This window comes from Aquarana catesbeiana, linkage group LG01 (genome assembly GCF_042186555.1).
Source record: "Aquarana catesbeiana isolate 2022-GZ linkage group LG01, ASM4218655v1, whole genome shotgun sequence".
Classification (NCBI taxonomy): Eukaryota; Metazoa; Chordata; class Amphibia; order Anura; family Ranidae; genus Aquarana; species Aquarana catesbeiana.
The window spans coordinates 256,910,894-256,930,086 of record NC_133324.1 but is presented as its reverse complement, the minus strand read 5'-3'; the positions used below and the strand labels follow the sequence as shown (position 1 = coordinate 256,930,086).

The 19,193-nt window shown below is 42.1% G+C and overlaps 1 protein-coding gene across 1 annotated transcript in view; it reads left to right on the top strand.

The window, feature by feature from the left end:
* LOC141140649 (transmembrane protein 132D-like) overlaps positions 1 to 19,193 on the top strand; it is a 1,563,515-nt gene that overhangs the window by 1,475,158 nt on the left and 69,164 nt on the right. The gene's annotated exons all lie outside the window — the stretch shown is intronic.

Below are 19,193 nucleotides of genomic sequence, written 5' to 3'. Positions count from 1 at the left end.
AAGACACTAGTCTATATAGTTTAACTAATATTAAACATAAATATATGTAGCACTAACTCTCGGTGGAGCTGCTGGTTTAAGCGGGCTTGTTACCTTCACTCTCCTTCCCTCTGTTTTACCGGCACCGGGTCTAGGGTTCCGTTGAGTTTACCTCTGGACGATACACGCACCAACACTTGAATACGTTTTCAATGCTTTATTAAACGATTTACTAAGGAAGTAGCAGGAAAGAGGCAGAAGGGAAACTGCAGAAGAAACTCAAATATCTTCTTGTAAGATTCTTGACAAGTGTCCAGGGAAAATGTATATATTACAATAGAATGCGCTCCCCTCGTGGGACACACTCTTTGCTCGCCTGGATAGGCCTCTCTCACTCGCCTAGCAGCCAGTACGTAGCACGAACAAAAGTTTCTGCCACAGACTTGTTTGGGATAAACCTGTACGATCCTCTGCCACAGGATGTATTGGTTTTCTGCAATGAACGTCAGTCACAGTGCTTGAACCTTTAAGCCAACCCGGCAACACTATGCTGTATAGTTACTTTTAGGATACGTCCTCCAACCGAGTCAGCAGGCCCCTCTCCAGACCAGCACGCTGCGTGATCCTTCCATGATGGGTCCTCCCCTTGGATCTCCTCAGTTGTCCAGCTTCTTACCTTCTGGATAGACAGCTCAGGCCCATTCCTCGGCTGCTGTGGTAGGCCCCAGACAAGCTTCTGGGTCCACCCCTGCGCCGCAGCGGCGTGGGCCTCCGGAATGGAGGACCACGAGATAGCTCTCTAAGGCATACCTGTCGGCCAGGAGGGCCAGCAGGTGGCTGTAAAATGAACCCCACAATATGGCGTCTGTCCCATAAATACCCTCGCCCAGAATGCAACTCAAAGGACCACCTCCACCGAGTTGTCTCCGGGACAGAAGAGCATCCATACGCTTTGACACGTTGCCTTTCCAACACTGACCAGTGATAACAGCGACACCCACCGGTCAGTATGGAAACACACACAACGTCAGCCAAGCTGGAACAGAGGCAAACCTAACCTATTTAACGAACAAGTTACTATATTTACCTAACATATGGTAGATCGCAAATCTACCAGCGCTACATATAATTTTGGTTTGAATTTTTTCAAATGAAATGAGCATTTTCTCAATTTATTGAGCTAATATGCAAGTGCTATCAGTAGTATTGAACGTGGGTCTTTAGCTTTCATTGGCCCTTATTGCTAAGCAGGAAAACAAAAGATTACAGTTTCTGTACTGTTGTTTAGATTTTATAGCGTGTACATTCTCTTCTTTATTGAAGCAGTGATTTCTAAAGCAATTTTGGTTTGTATTACTGTACTATTGCAAAGGCATTCTTGTAGAGCTCTTCATGTCTAATGTTATATTTAACTAAAACTGCTGTAAGTGTGAATTGATACATTATAAGTGCTGAGTACAAGTGGATCCTGTTATTGGGTTATATCAAAACTTCAATTTGTCAGAACAACAATGACAGGTATAGAAAACATGTCTGAATATGTAAACCGACAGGAGTATTGTAACCATTTTAGCACAGCCAAGATGTGTCACTCAGCATATTAAAGCAGTATTACAGTATCCAAACATACAATAGCAACCACTACAAAGAAACTATGCTCAATACATACCCATGGAAACAGGTCGGAATCTAGCTACCCTGTTACTAGTCCAGGGTTCAAAAATAAAAATAACTTAAATATATTAGATGGGGATTCTTTATTAGGCATGCTGAGTAGGGCAATAACCTCTTATATTTACTTAACTGAATGTAGTATTAAAAAGACATACTGATTCTTACTTCAGTGTACCATCCCCTCTACCTCATAGACACCTGCTGGCTTTTTTGTTCCTTTTCTGGACTCTCATGCAGATGAGTTAACCCTTTTGGGACTAAAGTCCTTGTAATGAGGGTTTGGAGGCTCTTTCCCATCCAAAAACTCTCTGAGGCTCTGAATTCCAGGTCCCAAATGAGGACTTACCAAGAAATCAGTCTTCTCATTCTCAATTGTCTCTTGTATGCCTGCATGCCTTTTGTATGCCACTGAGTTAGGAATAAAAAGTGCATCTGCGATGCATACTAGCTCATTATGCCTTTGTCTTACAGTTTTTTTTTTGGGGGGGGGTTTTCTCTGGGTTTACAACCTCTTTAAGGTTTTCAGCACTTTTGTCCATGCCATTTTCACTTTCTTTCTTGTTTACAATATTCTGTTTCAACAAAAATCAAAAACAAAGCCTGACCTTTATTTCAATTTATGTTAGAGAAAATTGGGTTTCTTACTTCATGGAAGGGAACCAACACATATGTGTTATGGTAGTCACAGAATACTTACCAGGATTTCCAGAACTTATTCTCCCAGTATCCCTGTTGAGACTTTCAATGGTGCTTTTAAAATCTTTGCCAGGACCTCAAATGGTGTTTGCAAAATTCCCAATAGGACTTCCAAAGCTGTCTGCAGAATCCTTACCAGGACTTCCAATGGTGCACACAGTATCCCTGCCAGCACTTTCATTAGTGCTTGAAAAAATCTCTGCCAGGACTTTCAGAGTTCCCTAAAAAAACCCTGGGCGTGGAAGTGGCTGGTGCTGTGTCTTCTTGCCAGCTACCCTGCTTTGTGCAAAATAGCTTGGGACAGGCCCAACTAGGACAGAGGTTTTGGGAGAGGACTGGGGCAAGCCTCCTACCCACTGATTATGGCCCACGGAGAGAGCAGATCATTCTCAAATGATGGACAACAACGTGATGAACACTGAGAGTGAGGCTTGGATTATTTCTATGAATAAGGGCAATAAAGCTTCCCTTCTGGTGTGGATGGAAAGGCGTAATATTGATCTTGTACAAGTTAACGGTCAGAAGAAATATAGTGGCCCTCCTGCAGACTGTGTTGGAGAGACTCCTTCACTTCCCTCAAGAAATCCATGAAGATAAATTAATTCCACTGCATCAAACTGCTGGAACATTGTATGAGTTGGTCTCATAGACTGTTGTAGATAGGTGCTGGAGAGCCTGTGGGGTGGGATCACTGTTTATGTTATGTGTGTCTCTCCCATTGTGTGCCTCCTAGATGTGCATTTTGATTATTATTTGAGTTAATTGAGTCACCTATTGTTTATGCCTGTTGGCTAATTTGACTAACTCTTGAAGGTTCTTATGATGGGATGGGGTCAACTTTAGCTCGCCATCTAACCCTTGTGTAATGTTTTGTGTAAATATTTGGTTTTATTGTTCATGTGGTGATTGACCTACTTTTGAAGTGTATAAAAACCTGTATTTCTGTTCAATATTTAGTCATTCCTTTGGTTCTACTGCAACACCTTGTCTGTGTATGATGCTTGGGGTAAAAGTGCTGGTATTAGCTCTCGGTCTGTTGGAACGGTTTGGAGGGCAGGAAGCACTGTTTGGCAGAAGCACCCAAGCGGGATGCCAAGCATTCCATCACAGAGCTATACTACACTACTAATTTCCAATTGGATCACTCCCCTGCATTGACCGTATAATTAGCTTGCCTGCCGCCTTACCAAGACCTCTGCTTTAACCTGACCACTCCCTTGCCTGCTGCTTGTCCACAACATCTGCCTAGCTCTGACTACTATTTTGTGTTTACAGTTTCCACACCATAGCAGTACTGTTCCAGCTATCCACATGGTGCTATGACCTGGTGACAGCAAAGTAAACTGTGACCATTAGGTTTCTGGCCCATCTCCACCATCAGGTATTCTGATGAAGACCAGCTGTCACCTAGACTCTGCACCTCAGAGTATATGTATATATATATATATATATATATATATATATATATATATATATAATATATATAATATATATGTTAGGTGCATACACGGTAAGTAATATGTATAGTTGCATTTTTGAGCACCACAACATTTAGATGTGAACAACCACACCATTGTGGTGTGTTGCATTGAGAATAAAGGTGTAGTTATGTTATTGTATATACCTAATAGAGTCCTTAAAATAAGTGGCCAGAGGCTTTATTTCAAACAGCAGATAAAGCAGCAATCAAATTCATTGAGGCATGTCTTTGTGTTGCGCTTAGTCATAAGGCTCTTTATAGGAATAACTGTACTTTTAAAACATTCTTTTTTATTATCCAGGAATGACACTTTGCCACTTTCTGCAGTATGCAAATATAATTGTAAAAAGCAATTTGCTACCCACAGCTGACTGTCTGAAATCACAAGGGATGGGCAGGGCTAATCTGCTCATACCGTATGCTGGTGCTGCCTGCTTCCAGTAATTTGTGATCTGTTTCTCTAATGATCAAATGACATCACTGCAGTATAGAAATCACCATTTATACCTTTGGACACTAAAGGCATTAAGTTTTAATATACAGTAACAAACAAAATGTCGTATTTTCATTGTTGTTTTAATACCATACCATTAGCAATACCAAAGAGATTTTAACATATCATACTTACCTCCACTGTCCAATTTGTTTTGCACAGTGTGGCCCCGGCGGGGTTTGCGGCTCCTCCTCGCATCAGTAAACCCCCTTGGCGAAGCGCCTTCCCAGGGGGGTTACCTTGCGGAGGCGCTCCCGAATCCAGCATTTGCGTGAATAGACACAGAGTGCGGGATTCGGCCCCGCCCTCCAGCGCCCGGTTCATTGGATTTGATTGACAGCGGTGGGAGTCAATGGCTGCGCTGCTATCAATCTATCCAATCAAGAGCCAAGAACCCTGGGCAGAGAGGAAGAGCACAACTCCACCGAGGGAACAAAAGCCTCAGGTGAGTAAAACGGAGGGGCTGGGGGGCTGGTCAGTGTCAGAAGTTTTTTCACCTTAATGCATAGGATGCATTAAGGTAAAAAAAACGTGAGGGTTTACAAACCCTTTAACAGCGTGTTTCAATGGCACGTGCTGTTTCAAAGAAGTGCTAATAAAATATACAGTTATACTTTCAAACAATCCCTGAAGAATAAACAAATATATTGCAAAAAAATAAAGAAAAAAGTACAGTATAGTGCATGACTGTTACTCATTTATCAAATTCATGTTTTAGTGTGGCACTTTCCACAAACTCAAAGCTGAAAGATTTACAGAGTGATGATTAAAGGGGATCTTCACCCAACCCCTATCTCTTGTTTTCTCTTTTACCCCCATTTACCAGGAGGTGGGATATATACCCATCCAGCAGAACCAGTGTTGTCCCCCTGAGATCCTCTCATCCCTTGCCACCTCTCAGTCTTACGCCGTTGTTTCTGACATCACTGAGACCTGCCAGCTCTTCTGGGTTCAGCGGGCAGGCCTCCCAATGATACACCACTAGTCTCACTTCCCTCCTTCTTTGTGAATTATACATTATGCCTCTTGGGATACGTGATGTGCATATCCTAGCAGGCACAGTGGGCACTGTCCACATTATTTGCCTTGGAAGATGATGTGCATGGGGGAGAGAGTCCAAACACTTTTCTTTAAAAGTTTGTTTATTTTAAAAACAGCACTATTCATGTACGGGATGGGAGGAGGGGTGGAGTGGAGGGAATTTCATTAAGAGGATGAAGATCCACTTTTAAGGGAAATTTTTACCAGAGTCATTTAAAATACATCCTACAGGCCTAATACAGTATATTAAAGATAATGAACAAGAGCAGGAATAAGTCATTATGGTTCCCTTGCGTTGCGGGCTTAAATTAGCAAATGGATAGTGTTTAATGCGTCCAGTGTAGTTTTAGTTTGCTGTGCATGCTTATTATCCAAATAATGCTGCTTTGGTGCCATCTGCTCTGAGAAGGTGCACTAAGGTCTCTATATTTTACCTGCAAATGAAAATAAAATTAAATAAAATAAAAACGAATGTGACCAGCTCATTAAGCATTAAGCAAATGCTCATATGCCAACCAAAGCAGATGGTCAAAAATAAACCCTATGCCATGCTGTCATAGCAAAAAAATGCAGCAAATGTATGGGTATTTTCATTGGAACCACCTTTTTAAGTGGCAGGGTATGAAAACATGTGCTCCATGTTCACAGCTTGCATTATGGCTTTTTTACATTTACTGTTTTTTTTTTTTTTAATCACATTTAATGATATTAGTATGCACTTTGTGTAACCGAACAAGTAAAATCACTAACAGACATTAACAGACAGAAACATTACAGAGAATAAAAATTTTATTTTAGACACCACAGGTCAGCTGGCATACATTTGCTTGCTGAAGCACAAGCTAAATAGCAAACCAACGTCTTTGTAGTCTGTACATTTGTGTCCATGAGGGTATAGTAAATCAGAATATTTAGTAAATGAGGCCCAATATGTTCATTTTTGTAAGCCACAGCTTCTCCCTTACAGATCACCTGTAGAGAATTAGCCACTGTAGCATGCTTGAGGTATCCTGAATATATAATGTCCCCTTCCTGCATGAGAAATTCATTAGTGCCATCACATTACTGCAAACAAGTAATTTAATGGAAGTACATTTTTTATAATAACAGTTTATTATTTATATTACATAAATGCAGAACTTGACTTGGTGGCTTTACTAAGATTTATTTTCAGAAAAGCCGCAAAAAACAAAGTCTTTATTGCTTCTGTAATGGCCATAATGTATAAAGCGTATATTAATCAAATTACTAATGTGCTCATGGTATATGGAAAAATTACCCAAGTGAATAATAACAAGCACAACTAATATTGTTCTAAAGCGTTCCACAGACGAGGGAACCAACAGAGGTGAGCACTCAATAAACAGGTTCAAGTGTACTATATACATTTTGTCAGTATAGATAGGATGGCTGAGAGGGTGCACTCGTGCTATTATATTAGTGTTAACAAATCATGTGAGACAATCAATGTTCCTCTCAGAGAGGTTGGCCAGGGGAAAATTTTCCCATTTTTTGGAGATAAAAGGAACTATCAGTTTTGGCTGTGCTACAGCGCATCATATAGCCCTTTGCTTTGGCTCCTCTATAAGAAAAAACACTCATTGACCAAGTGCATTCATGATTTGATCATGTTAACAGGCACAGCAGGGTAGGGCTGGTCTATATGGAGCCCTTGGATGAAACCTCTCACAGCACAAAAATTGGGGATGCCCTGTCATCCAATGCCATGCAGATTAGTCATTGTTGATGGTTCCAGGCAGTGTTGGAGAAAGATATCAGAACAAGTCAAGTGCAACCAAAAAACGGAGTAGCTTTCATTTTGGACAAACTTTGCCTGATAACAGATATCTGAAATTCTATGATTACTTGCCAGCAACCGGGAATATTTATATCAATAAACTGTTATGCCCCGTACACACGATAGGATTTTCCAATGGAAAATGTGTAATAGGACCTCATTGTCTGAAATTCCAACCGTGTGTAGGCTCCATCACACATTTTCCATCGGAATTTCCGACACACAAAGTTTGAGAGCTTGCTATAAAATTTTCCGACAACAAAATCCGTTGTCAGAAATTCCGATCGTGTGTACATAAATCCGACGCACAAAGTGCCACGCATGCTCAGAATAAATTAAGAGACTAAAGCTATTGGCTACTGCCCCGTTTATAGTCCTGACATACGTGCTTTACGTCACCGCGTTCAGAACGATCGGATTTTCCGAAAACTTTGTGTGACCGTGTGTATGCAAGACAAGTTTGAGCCAACATCCGTCGGAAAAAATCCATGGATTTTAATGTCGGAATGTCCGATCAATGTCCGACCGTGTGTACGGGGCATTACACTGTTTTAACATTTCCATTGTTATTCAATCAGCTGTATTCCATATTAAGTTCAATAAACAAAGTTCAATTGTTTCAATCCAAAATTTAGAGGGTAAGAAGGTCCTCAAAACATCTGCAGTTCATTGCGTTTCAAGGGCGATTTATGTCACCTGCTCATCACCTGTTTTTAGACCTAAAGACTCACATTATTGCACCACAACCACATGCATTGCATGCAGTTGTGGGGCGGTTGTGGCACAGCCCCATTCAGGTGCATGGTTCATGCTCAGTGGGCAGTACTGCCTGCCAAGCGTGACGGGTGGGGGGAGTAATTTTTGCTGCACTGTTATGTACATCCTCACTGGTGCAGTATGTGTACAACCCCTCTACTGCCCTTGCAGCTTAAGAGAGAGTAATTGGGTGGGCAGTAACAAATGCTGATCAAGTTTAAATGAGGCCTTAGTAAGTTTTTATAAATATTGTTAAACAAATGTCATCACTTCTGGTGCACCTTCAGGTGACCCCAAGTTGAGTATATAAAAGCAATGTTCATCCAGTTGTCTATGGGACAAAGTTATGCACTCATCATCTAAACAACGTGTTCTGTAAGCGAATGCTGAGCATACTAAAATGTTTAAAGTTAAGTTTTAAGTTCTTTTGATAGAGAGATTACTAAATAACTTATCCACCACAGATACAGTTTATGTGTACTTGGCTTACACCATAGAGATTTAAATAGGTTGATTCACAACTGTTTTCACCCAAGATTCACACAAATGTTCAATCAAGATGTAAACGTTTTTCTAATTGAATTAAATTTGGATATAGATAGACTCTAAAGTGTCAGAGCAAAAAAAAAAAAAAAATATATATATATATATATATATATATATATATATATATATATATATATATATATATCACATCTGCTCTTATGATTTAGCTCCCTTTTTAAAAAGAAAACTTTGCACATACAGAAAATTACCACAGAGGGAATTCAAAAAAGCTGCTACACCACTTTTGTGGCATTCATCCCTCTTGTTAATGTATTGTGCCAAATTTGCAACACTTTTGGCTTTGACAGTGACTTGTGCACTAAATTCAGGTGGTTCAAGGATACTAAGGTGATTCTTTTATATTGTGGCTCAATGAATGTGCCAAATTAAAAATAAAATACCGACAGTTTGTGTCTTACAAAAGTGGAGCTAATTAAGACCAACTCTTTTGTGGCATACTGAGAGCGAATCTGGTACAGACAAATTTTGCAAAAGTGTCTCGTGTGCATTCTAAAAGTGGTGCAACATGTACCAAAGTACAAGTTCTAGACAGGTAAATTAATTTGGCGCATGCTATAGCACTTTTAGAACACATGAGAGACACTTTCGCTAAATCTGTCTGCACTGATATTCCAACCAGTGTCAGCACACATTTGTCCCACACCATGTGTACACATTGATTTTTTTTTCCAGCACATAATGATTATTTGACTCCCAAGAGCCTGTCCACACACTCCTTGGAAATCATAAAGACTGGTGCAGACAGATTTTGCTAAAGTGTCTCTCATGCGTTCTGAAAGTACTATAGCATGCGCCAAATTCATATACCTGTCTACAATTTGAACTTAAATTTGGTGCATGCTGTGCCACTTTTAGATTGCACATGAGGAACTTTTCAAAATCTGTTTGCGCCAATTTTACTCTCTGTACACAAAAACAGAGTTGGTCTTAATTAGTTCCACTTTTGTAAGATGCAAACTGTTGGTATTTTATTTTAAATATGGTGCATTCATTGTGCCACAATGTAAAAGTGGCGCATTGTACAACTATCTGAATTTGGGGCATGAGTCATTGTCATAACCAAAACTGTCACAAATTCTTCAAGAATTTAGCGCGATACGTCAGCAAGAGGGATTACACGTAAAGCCAGAAAAGTGGAACAGCAGCTTTATTGAATTCCCCCCACTGAGTGTAGAGAATGTGCCCTTGAGAGATGTAGTTCTGAGGCTGTGCCTACATCAATAACAACTGATCAATAGGAACAGGAACAAGGTAAAAGAAATGCTAACATTGGAACAAGCTCTACAGTGGACGAGGGAGGTTTGGGGATACATTTAGATAATGCCTGGACATACAATTTAACAAACTTGTGCATTTCAACTTCTGTTATTGTGGTCTGTTAGTCAGTGTCACATGCCGTTACAAAAAATATCTAAAAATTACTGCCTCACACCTCTCAAATCTATTGTACTAGTTCCTGCTTTTACAAGCTAATGAATATCTTATAAACATCATTATCTGTACAGACTCAATAAGCTCTTAGCGCATTCATTATCTGTAAGTTCTCCAAAATTGTGACCTCAGAAACAAATTATTGTAGAACCAAATATTTTACCTGAAACACTATTCAGCCCTGTCTTTTGTGTAATGTCTTAAAACGCTATTCAAATTGTAACAGTTTTAACAAGATAGATTCATGGTTATGTTATCTTATAATGTATTGGGAGCAAACCTCACAGCCCATATGAGAGAATGGTTTATGATGTCCTTTTTTCTTCAGAAATGTAAATTTCCATTATTATGCAAAGTCACACCCATTCCTCTGGAAGTTGTAAGTCAGAAGGTCTGTATTAAGTAAAATAAATGCTAGATAGGATAATGCAGTGGTCAGCTGTGCTTCTGTGGAATAGTTGGTGAACCATGGAGAGGCATTAGCTTTGATCCCTAAGTACATGTGCTGAAAAGTGCATACATTTACTTCCAACATTAGCTATATCCAATTTTATCAGACACAAACATACAAAATGGATAAACCATTTGTTAAAAAAAATAAATAAAATAAATCATTTTATGAGATTGATTGAACAGAAAAAGCCTTTTGAAACCTGAAAAAAATATATATAGATTTGATAAAAACCTGAAACTTACCACTGATAACTATCCAATGCTGCAAACAGTCATTGTCTCAAAACAGTAATTTGCCTTGCTGATCTAGACCAAGTATGCAGATAGGGATGTTTAGTTTTTCACTTTGACTTTTCTGGGATGTACATTTGTTCCAGGTCTGTGACCCCCACCAGTGGTTCATCACAATAGCCAGGCAACTAGCATTTCAGAAGGGCGGAAAAAAGCATGAGACCCCAAAATGGAACCAATGTTTGGTCAGTGGAGGCACCCCCTAAATAAAAGGTGCTTCCTAATGGGTTCCTCAAGAAGGTTGGTCTTCTTTTTTTATGTTCAACAAATACCAACTTTCTCGAGAATTCACTTGGAAGCTCCTTTTATTTATTGGTGCCTCTGCTGACCACAGGTTTGATGGTGGGTCCTCGTCCTTTTTACCATTGTTCCAAAAATCAGATCACAATCTGACAAAGTGCAAGAAAACCTGGACTAGCATTGAGAACATCCGCCCACACTCTGCGTGGAGAGAGTCATATTCTCTACATGTGCTAAAATAGGTTGCATGCCTCTATGATAGGTATCCAGCAACCTTATGAATATGAGTATAGGCTTTTTATAAACATACAACTGGGTATTGTACGTATTGTATCGTTTACCCCTCTTTTTCTCATTGTCTCTGCTCCACTGGAGCACCACTTACTCATTATTTCTCCTGGGAAAAAGTACTTTAACCAGTTCCCGCCCGACCTATAGCAAAGTGACAGGTGGGCAGGACTTTCGTCAACGTTTGGACATTATGTGGCAGCCTCCCAGATCGTGCCTTACACGTGCTGCGACATGATCTGTTACCAGCTGTGGCCTTGTTACCAGCTGCCTGTACCATGTGATTGCTGTTGCCAATCACAGCAAATAACATGACAATTGAAAACAATGGATGGCTTCCATTCATGCCATCCATTGTGCACAATTGTGTTGCTAGCTGTGTTTTGTCACAGTGATCACATGGTACAGGCAGCCGGTAACAGGACCAAAGACCAAACACAGCCCATCTGTACCAGAGAAAATAGGCGCACAGGATTAGGCACCTCAGGTACAATAAATGGATAAGAAATGGCTAAAAAGATGGGATGAAGTCCAAGGTTCGGAAGAGCCATGGTAAGGGGATAAAAACAATTCAGTGCATAAAGTTCATGGTTCAATGGAACTATAATAAATAGGTTAAAATACAGTATAGTCAATACACAAGGGCTGGCTTTTCTCAGGAGCTAATGCAGACTCTAGAATTGTAAAAACAAAAGGAAAAAGACAAGCGACTCTTAATATATAGACTGTAACAAAATTTTATAAAATCACAAGTAGAACAACTCACATGCGATAGGAGACTAAAAGGCTCATAAGTGTAGAAGTCCCCATGGAGGGTTGCCACTGCATAGTGGTAGGAGCGGCAGGAAACCCGATGCACAGCCACTGGCATGGACAACGTATGTGGTGTGGACAACTCTATCGCACATTACAACTGAATTGTCAAGCTATCAATGGGGTGGTGCTATAGCTGATCACATGTGCAGCACCATGGCAGCTACAGATCAAATAGAGGCTAAGATGGCCGATCGGTGCGGAATCATAGATATCTATTTGGGGGGAATCACCCCCCAAAGTCGCCAAAAGTAGCGGGCGTCTCATCGATTCAGATGGTGCCATTGCTGGTAATAGGCTGTCAAATCGCCCCGATGTAAACGGGGGCTGAAACCTGTAAGCTGATTGGTTAATATGCACAACTGCATCAAATTCTGTGTTCTAGTTTTAGTAAATCCCCCCCATTGCGTAAGTATTCTTCAACTTCTCTAAATACTGGGGCAAATGTCAATGAATGCAGTCTATTCCAATTCAGGAAATTCTATTTTCGATTCAAATCCTTATACTTCAGGCTAAAAAAACCCAAGTGATTCCCACTTTATCTTTTCAGTATCATTGACAAATTTGGCTTCCAATGCACAGACAAATCTCACAGACTAATGGGTGAAATAGTAAGTGCGGTGTGTTTGTCATTCTGCCAGGTAATAAAGCAGTTACCCTACTTGCTAGTATTGGAAACTTTGTTAGACTAAAGCCAAACTGCCAATATACAGTATCTCACAAAAGTGAGTATACCCCTCACATTTTTGTAAATATTTTATTCTATCTTTTCATGTGACAACACCGCAGAAATGACAATTTGATACAATGTAAAGTAGTGAGTGTACCACTTGCATAACAGTGTAAATTTGCTATCCCCTCAAAATAACTCAACACACATCCATTAATGTCTAAACCGCTGGCAAAAAAAGTGAGTACACCCCTAAGTGAAAATGTCCAAATTGGGCCCAAATGTCAATATTTTGTTTGGCCACCATTATTTTCCAGCCCTCCCTTAACCCCCTTGGGCATGGAGTTCACCAGAGCTTCACAGGTTGCCACGAGAGTTCTTTTCCACTCCTTCATGATGACATCACAGAGCTAGTGGATGCTAGAGACCTTGCACTCCTCCACCTTCCATTTGAGGATGCCCCACAGATGCTCAATGCTCTGCTTCAGTATATCACGGTACATGTTGGCATTCATGGTTTCCTCAATGAACTGTAGCTCCCCAGTGCCGACAGCACTCATGCAGCCCCAGACCATGACACTCCCACCGCCATGCTTGACTATAGGCAAGACACACTTGTCTTTGTACTCTCCACCTGGTTGCCGCCACACACGCTTGACACCATCTGAATCAAATAAGTTTATCTTGGTCTTATCTGACCAAAGGACATGGTTCCAGTCCTCAGTCTGCTTGTCTTCAGCAAACTGTTTGCGGGCTTTCTTGTGCATGATCTTTAGAAGAGGCTTCCTTCTGGGACAACAGCCATGCAGACCAATTTGATGCATTGTGCGGTATATGGTCTGAGCACTGACAGGCTGTCCCTCCCACCCCTTTAACCTCTGCAGCAATGCTGGCAGCACTCATACGTCTATTTCCCAAAGACAACCTCTGGACATGAAGCTGAGTACGTGCACTCAACTTCTTTGGTCGACCATGGCGAGGCCTGTTCTGAGTAGAACCCATCCTGTTAAACTGCTGTATGGTCTTGGCCACCGTGCTGCAGCTCAGTTTTAGGGTCTTGGAAATCTGCTTATAGCCTAGGCCAACTTTATGTAGAGCAACAATTCTTTTTTTCTTTGCCATGAGGTGCCATGTTGAACTTCCAGTGACCAGTATGGGGGAGTGAGAGTGATAACACCAAATTTAACACACCTGCTCCCCATTCACACCTGAGACCTTGTAACACTAACGAGTAACATGACACTAGGGATGGAAAATGGCTAATTGGGCCCAATTTGGACATTTTCACTTAGGGGTGTACTCACTTGTGTTGCCAAAGAAAAGACATTTGGAGGAGAATGAGAGCAATAGAAGGCACTTTTTTTTTTAACCTAAGAGTACATACAATTTTTTTTTTTTTTAGTTTAGTGTCACTTTAAAGTTTATTTCCTGATGCATCTCCATGGCAGCACATACTGGGTTGTGTCTCCTCCCCCAAAACCTGACAGGATTGGTTAACTATAAATTTGAAGGAGAGGCGCCCCCCTTCATTCTCTTTTTTTATCCTCACCTGACAAGATTGAAACAGGATTCCGCACCCTTACCGCATTCGCCCCACCAGGTTAAGCCTCTCCTGGCTAGAAGTCTCTCCTGTGCAGTCTCTAAAGGAGCCTTTACAGAGAGAACCCCAATCTGGTGGTCTCGGGGGCAAAATTGATGGCACTCATACAAGCTTTAAAGAAGCTTAGACTTCCGCAGTGGCCTCCTACCTTTCTCCTCTTTCACTAAGGTATTTCATTCTTTCTCCATTTTTTATTTGCAAAGTATGGCTGAGCTCTGTAGTTCCACGAGACAGAGTCACTCCCATCCTGGTGGCCGTGTCCTCCTCAGTACTCTGCGCATGCTCCGGGGGAAGTGAGGTAACTAGGCAGGCTCTCTGCCCTTCTCCAAGATGGCGCTCGAGGCGACAATTCGCTTCTGCGCATGCACGGTGACGTCATTTCTGCCACGATTGTGGCAAATTTAAAAAGACCTGTGACCTGTCAGTAGTTGCTGATGGTTGCAGGCATATTACAAGGGATACCTTTGTAAGGCGTCCCTTACTGCCCTCAGTCTCAGTTAAGTCCCACATCTCTTTTTTATGGCTAATTTGTATCTGTTGCTCTTTTGCCTGCACTGCAATTCTATGCCGTTTCACTCCTTATCAGATCCTCATGGAGGCCACTGCCCAAGCAGACCACCCTCAACATATGAGGTAAGAGGTGCCCAGCATGTATGGTAGGTATGGAAGAGGAAAAAGAGTGCATGTCCTTTAATGCTGCGACTTTCTGACAGCCCCTCCAGGTCAAAATCTACAAACTCCAGGCATCAAGGTCGCTCAAGCCATACCTCAAACAGTGGGAGATCTATGAGAAGTTGCTCAAAATCTTCATCTCGCCATCATCACTCTGACCGCAGCCACTCACACCACAGTCGCTCATGCTGTAGCCGCTCACACAGAAGGTCACCTTCTCCCCATCATAAGAGCAGCTATCACACCTGCCCTGCAGCAAATGCTTGCTGGGTGTGCGGATCTCCAGCTTTGCCACACAAGTTAGCCTGCCGCACATGCTTTAATGAAGAAAAGGAGTCGAACGCAAGAGAGGTAACTGACCTCATCAGAGTGTCTGTGCAGAAATCTATCATGGAGACATCAGTCCCCGAACCAGACAAGGCAGGCCCAAGCACATCATCTGTAGCTCCCAATCCTTCTATAGATTTGGAAACAGCTTCCGACAATGAAGACTCAGAGATCTCCACAGGATTTGACTTTACTCTGGTCGAGCCCTTCATAAGGTCAGTAAAACAGGCCAAAGGATGGGAAGAAGCAAAAGAGGCGCCTTGCAAAACGTACTTTCCTAAACTAAAGAGGGAACCAGAGTCCTTCCCCTTTATTGAGGAACTGGAAGACCTCATTAAGGATGAGTGGGAGAGATAAGATAAAAGATCTAACCTGAATAAGAGATTAGCAAAACTGTATCCTGTGAAGGAACTGAAGGTGAATTCACTGATCCACCCACCGGTGGTCGACGCTTCCTTAATGCAATTCGCAAGTTAAGTTACTTTACCGATAGAGGATGCAGTAACCTTTTGGGATGTGCTGGATCGGAAGATTGATCTGGGCATGAAAAAGGCATACTGCACAGCAGTAGATCTGTAATAGCAGCAGCTGCAGTCGGCAAAGTGATTTTTGGATGGTCTGCCAATATAGAAAGATCCATTTGCGAGGGGGCTGACCTGGAGAAAATAACCAGTTCTCTTCAGGAATTAAAGCTGGCAGGCGATTTCATAGCAGAGGCCTCAGTGGATGTCATTCGTTCTTCCGCAAGGGCTATGTTGGCATCAGTCATGGCTAGAAGAGCCCTGTGGCTCAAGCCATGGGTGGCGGATGCAGCATCAAAGACCAATTGGTGCAAGATCCCTTATGATGGGGTTAATCTTTTTGGTTCAAAACTGGCAATCTCCAAAGTGACAGGAGGCAATCGGGACTGATCCCCTCTGACAGAAGACCTAACCCACAGAAGGGTCCTTCTTTCAAACACAACCTCCCGGAGAGGTACTGGGAGGCGAGAACATATAGGCCGGGAAGAGAATTTAAAAGAACTTGGAAGAATCCACAATCATCTTTTTTGAGGCTTCAGAAATCTAAGATCACCTTATCAGGGGAAAACCAAAAGTCTTTTTGAGGGTACGCCTGTCCTACCTGGGAGAGTGAGAGCCAGGCTCAAAAAATTCAAACAGGTCTGGATGGAACACATAGAGGATGCATGGACATTGTCCACAATAAAACATGGGCACAGATAGAGATTTATAGACAAAGTACCCAAAAGTCATTTTCAGTCAACCAGACTGCCGTCATCACCAGTCAAGAGAAGAGAAGGCTGCTTCTCAAGTATGTGGTGGAGCTAGAAAGAAAGGGGGCAATTTTGGAGGTTCCAACCCCCCCAAAGAGGAAGAGGGTATTACTCCCCTCTATTCTTAGTAAGGAAAAAGACAGAAGACCCACGACCTGTAATGGACCTAAAGGGGCTCACAGAAGAATTCAGGTAGAAGCCTTCAAAATGGAGAGCCTCCAATCAATTCTATTAGCTGTAAAGTTAGGAGACTGTGCCTTATACACCCCAACTTTCAAAAGTATGTGTGATTCTCAGTCAATCACCAGCATTTCCAGTTTCAGTGTCTTCTATTGGGCATCTCCTCTGCTCCCAGGACATTTATCAAGACTCTCCTTCCTGTGATCGTGTTTCTAAGGGAGAAAGGCCTAAGACTCAATCACTATCTGGGCGACATTCTTCTCCTAGCAGACAGTCAGAAAACGCTTATTCGCCACCGTGCTGTACTGTTCAACACACTTCAGAGCTTCGGGTGGTTAATCAACTGGAAAAAGAGCAACCTTCAGCCCTAACAAAGTATGACCTTTCTAGGGGAAGAACTTGATACTTTATCAAACAGAGTCAGTTTACCTCAGGAAAAGATAGGTCCCTTAATACGAAAGTTAAGGAGACTAATGTCAGCAAGATTCCTTCAAGCTAGAGTCTGTCTGAGCACCTTAGGTTTGATGTTGGTCACTCTACCAATGATTCAGTGGGTGCAATGGCACATGAGGACAATGCATTACTTATTCCTTACTCAGTGGAACGGAACATCACTGCTAGAGTCAATTGCTATTCACCAAAACGTGAAACAGTCAATTTGGTAGTGGATGCATATTTATTTATTTAATTTATTTTAGGTACTTATATAGCGCCGTCAATTGACGCAGCGCTTTACATATACATTGTACACTCACATCAGTCCCTACCTTCAAGGAGCTTACAATCTAAGGTCCCTAACTCACGTTCATACATACTAGGGACAATTTTTTTTTTTTTTTAGACAGGATACAATTGACCTACCAGCATGTCTTTGGAGTGTGGGAAGAAACCGGAGTACCCGGAGGAAACCCACGCAGGCACAGGGAGAACATGCAAACTCCAGGCAGGTAGTGTCGTGGTTGGGATTCGAACCAGCGACCCAGCATATAAACAATCTCAGGAGACACAGACCTATAGTTCACCCAGAACCAGAGGTGATAACTTCAGATGCAAGCCAGACAGGATGGGGAGCCCATTATCGGAACCAGGTGGCTCAGGGTCAATGGAAATTTCATGCAGAAGGTCTAGTATTGAATATTCTCGAGCTCAGAGCAGCCTTCCAGGCCCTCCTAGCCTTTGGCTCGTCCTTGAGGGAGAAAAGTGTCTTAATCCGGATGAACAACAAAGTGGCAGTAACATGCATTCAGAGACAGAGGGGTACCAGAAGAAGTACTCTGTTGGAGGAAGTCCATCCCATCCTGGAATGGGCCCAGTTATTTCTAGCAGATCTACGAGCGGTGTATGTTCTGGCAGCTCAGAACTTGCTAGCCAATTGTTTGAGCAGAGATTTCCTGTTGAACAACGAGTGGTCCCTTAACCATCAAGTCTTCAGTCTCCTGACCCAAACTTGGGGAATTCCGGAGATCGATCTGGCCGCGGTACCTACAAACTCCACATGCCAGAGGTTCCTATCGAAAGCAGCATATCCATCTGCGGAGGGGGTGGTCTGCTTTTTTCATCCATGGAACTTTCGACTGGGGTACATATTCCCACCAACACCTCTAATTGTGAGGTTTCTATCCAGGCTCAGGAGGTCTTCAGTCAGTAATAGTGGTTATTCCTTTCTGACCCAAGAGGCCTTGGTTCATGACTTTACTGCAGCTCAGCCTAGAAGATCCACTACCTTTTCCACTGTCTCAGGATCTACTTCACCAGGGGCCGTTCCTCCATCCAGCTCCGGAGAGGCTCCATCTAATGGCCTGGATGTTGAGAGGAGTAGGTTCCTAGAGCATGGCTGTTCCCAGGAGGTCATTGCAATGTTACTGCAGGCTAGGAAATGCACAACTAACGTTACTTACGATAGAATATGGGAAAGATTCACGATCATGGCCCAGCAGAATGGCTCGGACCCACTATCTCCAGAAGCTCCGCAAATCCTAAACTTTCTTCAAGTAGGCTTATCTAGAGGACTCAGTTCAAGTACCCTTAAAGTACAGATTTCAGCTCTGTCAGCAAAAACAGGCTTCAAATGGACCACACACCCTCTTCTAATCTAGTTTATAAGAGCATGTGTAAAGATCAGGCCTCCAAGAAGACTGACATTCCCAGCATGGGATTTATCAATAGTTCTGAATACACTATCAGGTTCACCTTTTCACCCAGCTGACTCGATTACATTGTGGAACTTAACTCTGAAATTTGCATTTCTTATCGCCATCACTTCAGCTAAAAGAGTCTCGGAGATACAGGCGTTAATGATTTCAGAACCCTACATGGTCTTTTACCCAGACAGGGTGGTACTGAAACCCTCAGACCACTTTACTCCAAAAGTGACATCATCCTTTCACTATAATCAGGAAATCAACCTTCCATCATTTACCGATGATCAAGGGCAACCACATGCTTTGGACATTAAGACCATTATTAGGAAC